The sequence below is a fragment of the Capricornis sumatraensis genome, chromosome X (genome assembly GCF_032405125.1).
Source record: "Capricornis sumatraensis isolate serow.1 chromosome X, serow.2, whole genome shotgun sequence".
Taxonomy (NCBI): Eukaryota; Metazoa; Chordata; class Mammalia; order Artiodactyla; family Bovidae; genus Capricornis; species Capricornis sumatraensis.
In genome coordinates, this window is record NC_091092.1 from 28,344,586 (window position 1) to 28,352,903 (window position 8,318).

The window sequence follows — 8,318 nt, forward strand, 5'->3', positions numbered from 1 at the left end:
AGAGGGTATGGTCACTGTCCAGGCCTGAGAGGGCAGGGTCACTATACACGGATCAGAGGGTGGGGTCATTGCCCAGAGATCGAAGGGTGAGGCCACAGTCCAGGCCTGAGAGTGTGGTCACTCCAAAGAGAACAGAGGGCTAGGTCACTGCCCAGAGATCAGAAGGTGAGGTCACTGTCCAGAGGTAACAGGATAATGTCACTCCCCAGGCCTGAAGTGTGGTGCCACCACCCAATAATCAGAGTTGGGGGTCACTGTCCAGGCCTGAGAGGGTAGAGTCACTGCCCAAAGATCAGAGGGTAGGGTCATTGCCCAGAGATCAAAAGGTGAGGCCACAGTCCAGGCCTGAGAGTGTGGTCACTCCAAAGAGAACAGAGGGCAAGGTTACTGCCCAGAGATCAGAGGGTGAGGTCACTGCCTAATGATCAGAGGGTGGGGTCACTGTCCAGGCCTGATATTGTGGGATCTCTGTCTAAAGATCAGAGGATGTGTCACTGCCCAGAGATCAGACAGTGGGGTCAATGCACAAAGATCAGAGGGCAACGTTACCACCCAGGGTGCAGAGGGCCAGGCTGCCTCCTATTTCTCTGAAGGCAAAGCTGCCCCCTCAGTTGCAGAGGGCAGGGCTCCTGCCCATGATGGAGGCAGGTGGCCACCGGGGACTGTCCATGTTCTGAGCTCCAAAGAGTGGGGCTTCCTCCTGGATCCAGCAGTTGGAGTTTCTGCCCAGGGCTAAGAGGTTCAGACTTCCTCCTTTCCTGAGGGCGGGGCCTCCTCCCAGTTACAGAGGGCACGGCTAAGTCCTCAGCAGCAGAGGGCAGCATAGCTGCTCAGGTCTGAGCGGCAGAACCTCCACGCAGGGCCTGGAGACACCACCGAGAGCCAGGGGGCCTGGCCACCTCTTCTTTCCAGATGGTGGGCTGCCACCTAGAGCTGAGGTGGGCCAGTGGATAGAGCCACAGAGAATTATTCTAAATCCGTTATTCCTAATGGAATTTGCTCTGTTATGTTACAAACTGTTTTAAAGCAGCGACAGCATTTTTTCCTTCCAGTTTTGCCGTTTTGGAATGGAAATGTTTGTCCTATGCCTGTCCCACTGTTATATCTTGAAAGCAGGTAACTGTTTTCTAGGTTTCACAGATTCACAGCTGGAGAGAAACTTTACTCCAGGACCGACCCATACCTCATTTAGATGATATCTAGATGTGATTTTGGACTTGAGTTGATCCTAAAATGCGTTAAGACTTTGGGGCGATTTGCCTGGAAAATCCCACGGACAGAGGAGCCTGGTAGGCTGCAGTTCATGGGGTCACAAAGAGTCAGACACGACTGACCGACTTCACTTTCACTTTTCACTTTCATGTATTGGAGAAGGAAATGGCAACCCACTCCAGAGTTCTTGCCTGGAGAATCCCAGGGATGGTGGAGCCTAGTGGGCTGCCATATATGGGGTTGCACAGAGTTGGACACGACTGAAGCGACTTAGCAGCAGCAGCAGCAACAGAATGTGATAAATGTATTTTTCATGTGGAGAAGAAGTCTGACACTGTTTCCACTGTTTCCCCATCTATTTCCCATGAAGTGATGCGAAAACTAAGACTAGATGCCATGATCTTCGTTTTCTGAATGTTGAGATTTAGGCCAAGTTTTTCACTCTCCACTTTCACTTTCATCAACAGGCTTTTTAGTTCCTCTTCACTTTCTACCATAAGGGTGGTGTCATCTGCATATCTGAGGTTGTTGATATTTCTCCCAGCAATCTTGATTCCAGCTTGTGCTTCTTCCAGCCCAGCGTTTCTTATGATGTACTCTGCATAGAAGTTAAATAAGCAGGGTGACAATATACAGCCTTGACATACTCCTTTTCCTATTTGGAACCAGTCTGTTGTTCCATGTCCAGTTCTAATTGTTGCTTCCTGACCTGCATATAGGTTTCTCAAGAGGCAGGTCAGGTGGTCTGGTATTTCCATCTCTTTCAGAATTTTCCACAGTTTACTGTGATCCACACAGTCAAAGGCTTTAGCATAGTCAATAAAGCAGAAATAGATGTTTTTCTGGAACTCTCTTGCTTTTTCCATGATCCAGCGGATGTTGGCAATTTGACCCCTGGTTCCTCTGCCTTTTTTCAAACCAGCTTGAACATCTGGAAGTTCACAGTTCACGTATTGCTGAAGCCTGGCTTGGAGAATTTTGAGCATTTACTTTACTAGCATGTGAGATGAGTGCAGTTGTGTGGTAGTTTGAGCATTCTTTGGCATTGCCTTTCTTTGGAATTGGAATGAAAACTGACCTTTTCCAGTCCTGTGGCCACTGGTGAGTTTTCCAAATTTGCTGGCATATTGAGTGCAGCACTTTCACAGCATCATCTTTCAGGTTTCGAAACGGCTCCACTGGAATTCCATCACCTCCACTAGCTTTGTTCGTAGTGATGCTTTCTAAGGCCCACTTGACTTCACATTCCAGGATGTCTGGCTCTAGGTGAGTGATCACACCATCGTGATTATCTGGGTCGTGAAGATCTTTTTTGTACAGTTCTGTGTATTCTTGCCACCTCTTCTTAATATCTTCTGCTTCTGTTAGGTCCAGACCATTTCTGTCCTTTATTGAGCCCATCTTTGCATGAAATGTTCCCTTGGTATCTCTAATTTTCTTGAAGAGATCTCTAATCTTTCCCATTCTGTTGTTTTCCTCTCTTTCTTTGCATTGATCGCTGAAGAAGGCTTTCTTACCTCTTCTTGCTATTCTTTAGAACTCTGCAGTCAGATGCTTATATCTTTCCTTTTCTCCTTTGCTTTTTGCTTCTCTTCTTTTCACAGCTATTTGTAAGGCCTCCCCAGACAGCCATTTGTTTTTTTGCATTTCTTTTCCATGGGGATGGTCTTGATCCCTGTCTCCTGTACAATGTCATGAGCCTCAGTCCATAGTTCATCAGGCACTCTGTCTATCAGATCTAGTCCCTTAAATCTATTTCTCACTTCCACTGTATAATCATAAGGGATTTAATTTAGGGCATACCTGAATAGTCTAGTGGTTTTCCCTACTTTCTTCAATTTAAGTCTGAATTTGGCAATAAGGAGTTCATGATCTGAGCCACAGTCAGCTCCCAGTCTTGTTTTTGTTGACTGTATAGAGCTTCTCCATCTTTGGCTGCAAAGAATAGAATCAATCTGATTTCAGTGTTGACCATCTGGTGATGTCCATGTGTAGAGTCTTCTCTTGTGTTGTTGGAAGAGGGTGTTTGCTATGATCAGTGCATTTTCTTGGCAAAACTCTATTAGTTTTTGCCCTGCTTCATTCTGTACTCCAAGGCCACATTTGCCTGTTACTGCAGGTGTTTCTTGACTTCCTACTTTTGCATTCCAGTCCCCCATAATGAAAGGACATCTTTTTGGGGTGTTAGTTCTAAAAGGTCTTGTAGGTCAACTTCAGCTTCTTCAGTGTTACTGGTTGGGGCATAGACTTGGATAACTGTGATACTGAATGGTTTGCCTTGGAAATGAACAGAGATCATTCTGTCATTTTTGAGATTGCATTCAAGTACTGCATTTTGGACTCTTTTGTTGACCATGATGGCTACTCCATTTCTTCTGAGGGATTCCTGCCCGCAGTAGTAGATATAATGGTCATCTGAGTTAAATTCACCCATTCCAGTCCATTTTAGTTTGCTGATTCCTAGAATGTCAACGTTCACCTTTGCCATCTCTTGTTTGACCACTTCCAATTTGCCTTGATTCATGGACCTGGCATTCCAGGTTCCTATGCAATATTGCTCTTTACAGAATCGGACCTTGCTTCTATCACCAGTCACATCCACAGCTGGGTATTGTTTTTGCTTTGGCTCCATCCCTTCATTCTTTCTGGAGTTATCTGTTCACTGATCTCCAGTAGCATATTGGGCACCTACTGACCTGGGGAGTTCCTCTTTCAGTATCCTATCATTTTGCCTTTTCATACTGCTCATGGGGTTCTCAAGGCAAGAATACTGAAGTGGTTTGCCATTCCCTTCTCCAGTGGACCGCATTCTGTCAGACCTCTCCACCATAACCCGCCCATCTTGGGTGGCCTCACAGGCATGGCTTAGTTTCATTGAGTTAGACAAGGCTGTGGTCCTAGTGTGATTCGATTGACTAGTTTTCTGTGATTATGGTTTCAGTGTATCTGCCCTCTGATGCCCTCTTGCAACACCTACCCTCTTACTTGGGTTTCTCTTACCTTGGATGTGGGGTATCTCTTCACGGCTGCTCCAGCAAAGCGCAGCTGCTGCTCCTTACCTTGGACGAGGGGTATCTCCTCACAGCCGCCCCTCCTGACCTTGAACGTGGAATACCTCCTCTAGGCCCTCCTGCACCCATGCAGCCACCGCTCCTTGGACGTGGGGTTGCTCGTCCTTCTAGGTCCATGCATATTTTCACAGATGGCAAGATTTCATTCTTTTTTTTTTTGATTGAGTAATACTCCATTATGGGCTTCCCTGGTAGCTCAGACAGTAAAGAATTCACCTGCAATGCGGGAGACCTGGATTTGAGCCCTGGGTTGGGAAGATCGCCTGGGGGAGGGCATGGCAACCCACTCCAGAATTCTTGCCTGGAGAATCTCCATGGATAGACGAGCCTGGTGGGCTCCAGTCCATGGGGTCCCAAAGAGTCAGACATGACTGAAACTTAGCACACACACATGGTAGTTCCAGTTTTAATTTTCTGAGGAAACCTCCTAATTGTTTTTCATAGTGGCTGTACCAATTTTACATTTCATCCAACAGTGCATGAAGGTCTCCTTTTCTGCACACCCTCTCGAACACTTGATCTTGTTATCATGGTGACAGTCACTCTGACAGGTGTGAGATGATAACTCATTGTGGTTTTGATTTGCATTTCCTTGATGATTACCGATGTTGAGCATCTTTTCGTGTGTCTTTTGGCTCTCTGTCTTTCTCAGGAAAATGTGTATTCAGGTCTTCTGCCCATTTTTTAATATGACTGGGTTTTTTAAATATTGAGTTGTGTGAGTTCTTTACATATTTTGGATACTAACCTCTTATCAGATATTTCACTTGCAAATATCTTCCCCCATTCAAGAGGTTGCCTATTCATTTTGTTGATGGTTTGCTTCACTATGCAAAAGCTTTTTAAAATGTAATCCATTTGTTTATTTTTGCTTTTATTTCCCTTGCCTGATGAGACATTTCCAAAGAAATACTGCTAAGACCAGTGTCAAAGGGCATACTATACTGCCTGTGTTTTTCTCTAAGAATTTTATGGTTTCAGGTGTTACATTTAAATCTTTAATTCATTTTGAGTTTATTTTTGTGTAATGATGTAGAAAGTGGTCTAGTTTCATTTTTTACAGCTGTCTTATTTTCTTAACACCATCTATTGAAGAGACTGTTTTTTTCCCTAATTACTGTGTTTAGATTATTTACATTTAAGGTAATCATTGCTAGGTTAGGGTTTAAGTGGTATTTTTATTTGTTTTCTGTTCGTTTGCTCTGTTTCTCGTTACTCTGTCTTTTATTGCCTTCTTGTGGGTTACTTGAAAATTTTCAGGAATCAATCTTGATTTATGTATCATGTTTTTAAAGTCATTTTGAATAATTTTTTTAATGATTGCTCTAGCAACTGTAGCATACATAGGTAACTTACCAAAGTCTACTTTGAGTGACACATAGGAAACTTACTTCCATTTATATCCGTTTACACTGCCCAGTTTTAAAAATATAATTGTCTTAAATATTTCCTTTACATATATAAACATCACATCAGATGGTGTTATAATTTTTGCTTTAACCATAAAATATGATTTAAGAAACACACACAAGAAATAAGATAGTCCATTATTCTTATCCCTATTTTTACCCATTTTGATGTTATTCTTTCCTTTCTGAAGTTCTAAGTCTTCTTCTAATTTCTTTTCTCTCTATGGTTCAGACTGGGTGAATTCTATTGATCTCTCTTTAAACTCACTGAGTCTATCCTTTGTCTTTTTCACTCTGCTATTGAGCCCATCCAATGAGTGGGTTTTTTTAAATTTCCTGTTATCATATTTTTCAGTCAGTACTATAATTTCCACTTAGTCCTTTTTTAGCTTCTATTTCTTTGCTGAGATTTTTCTATTTTTTATTTCAAGAAAGTATGTAATTGCTTATTGAAGCAATTTTTAATGAACGCTTTAAAATCCTTGTCAGATAATTCTGACATCTGATTCATCTGACTGTTGGTGTCGTATTCAAGTTGTGATTTTCCTGGTTCTCAGAATGATGAGAAACTTGCTATTTAAACCTGGATATTTTAAGTATTATAAGGCCTGGATCTCGTTTATAAATTTTGCTTTAGGAGGCCTCCCCTGACACTGCTCCAGCAAGAAAATGGGGGAGGGGGCACCGCCTCATTCATATCAGGGTTGGGTGGAGGGGGGTGTTCTAATGTCCACTAGGCTACCTTGCCACCACTCTAGCAGAAAATGGTAAAGGTACCTCGTTGCTGCTAAGTGGTGGTGGAAGTCTACACTTTCTGTGTGGAGGCAGAGAGGTTAGGAGGTAGAGGAAAAGGAGATTGTTACTGCCCAGTGAGTCTAAAAGTCCCAGCTCCTGAGTCAGCTTCTCTGACATTACCCCAGCAGCAACAGCTGGGACACCATATTACAGTCTGTCAAGGTGGGGTTGCAAGGTGTCCTACTCAGCCTTATCTGCTGTGGGTAGGGACGGAGCCAGAGCTTTTGTTTGCAGTGTTCGCATGTCACACAGTTGTCTAAAAGTTTTCTGTCTTGCTAGGCTGTCTCCTTCCTGGTCTTTGGCTGAAGAGAGCAGGATTTTCTTGAGACTCTTTGTTTGCACTCATTGGCTTTTCTGGGTTGTTAGCTTCTCCAGTCTTCTGTCTGGGACATATGAAGAGAAACCCAGGAAATTCATCTCAGGTTTTAAGGTCTCCAGCAGGTCTTTCTCTTCTATTTCAGAGAAGATCATTTAGAGTCTTCCTGTTTTTTGTTTTTGTTTTTGTTTTTTTATGCAATGTACATGGTTTTTAACTACACTTAGTGGGAAGAATAGGGAAAAGTATACCTGTTCCACCTTTTCAGAAGTGGAAATCTTCATCTCTGTTATTGATTCCTAGCTTATTTCTATTATGGTCTGTATTAGGTCCCCAGGGCTGCCATAACAATGTACCAAAAACTGGGTGGTTTAAAACAACAGAAATTTATCATATCACAGTTCTGGAGGCTTGAAGCCTGAAATCAAGGTGCCAGCAGGGTGATGCTCCTTGTAAAACTTATAGGGGAAAATGCTTCCTTTCTTCCTCCTAGCTCCTGGTGACTGCTGGTAATCCTTGACTTTCCTTGGTTTGCAGCTGCAGCACTTCAGTCTCAGCCTCTGTTGTCACGTGGCATTCTACCTTCATGTGTCTCCTTAGAGGGACACCAGTCATATTTGATTAAGGGCACTGGACTCCAGGATGACCTCATCTTAACTAATTACATCCGCAATGATCCTATTTCCAAATTCTGTCACATTCTAAGGTATTACTACAATATATGTCTTGGGAGAATACAATTTAACCAAAAACATTATCAAAGACTATACTTTCATCATTTAAATGCTTTTGAACTTAAGACTTGTTTTATGGCCCAGAATATGTTCTGTCTGTCTTGGCACTTGAAAAGAATGTGTGTTTGGGGGTTGTTGGGTGAAGTGTGGTGTAAATGTCACTTGGGATGTGCTTGTTGACAGTTCAGTTCAGGTCTCCTATATCCTTTACTGATTTTCTGTCTATTTGATCACCAGTTACTGAGACAGGAGTGTTGAACTATTTCCACATTGTTGTTTAGTCACTCAGTCGTGTCTGACTCTTTTGTGACTCCATGGACTGTAACCTGCCAGGATCCTCTGTCCATGGGATTGCCCAGGCAAAAATACTGGAGTGGGTTGCTATTTCCTTCTCCAGGGGATCTTCCTGACCCAGGGATTGAACCTGCATCTCTTGCATTGGAAAGCATATTCTTTACCACTGAGCCACCAGGGATAATCTATCTATTGCTTTTCTCCTGTCTATCAGTTTCTGCTTCATGTATTTTAAGGCTCTGTTTCTTGTTACTTCATTTCTTTCTCTCTCTCTTTTTTTTTTTCTTTTTTTGCCTTTCTGTGGGTTACCTGCACATGATTTTAGGATTCCATCTTGATTTATTTTTAGGTTCCATCAGGTTTTTCTTTGTTAACCAGGACCCCCAACATATTTTTAGCTGTGAAGCCACAAAAGGAGTAATAATGTGGCCCCAGCTTTCCTGTCTCCACTAATTCCACCTTCACTGTTTCACTTCACTGACTAAAC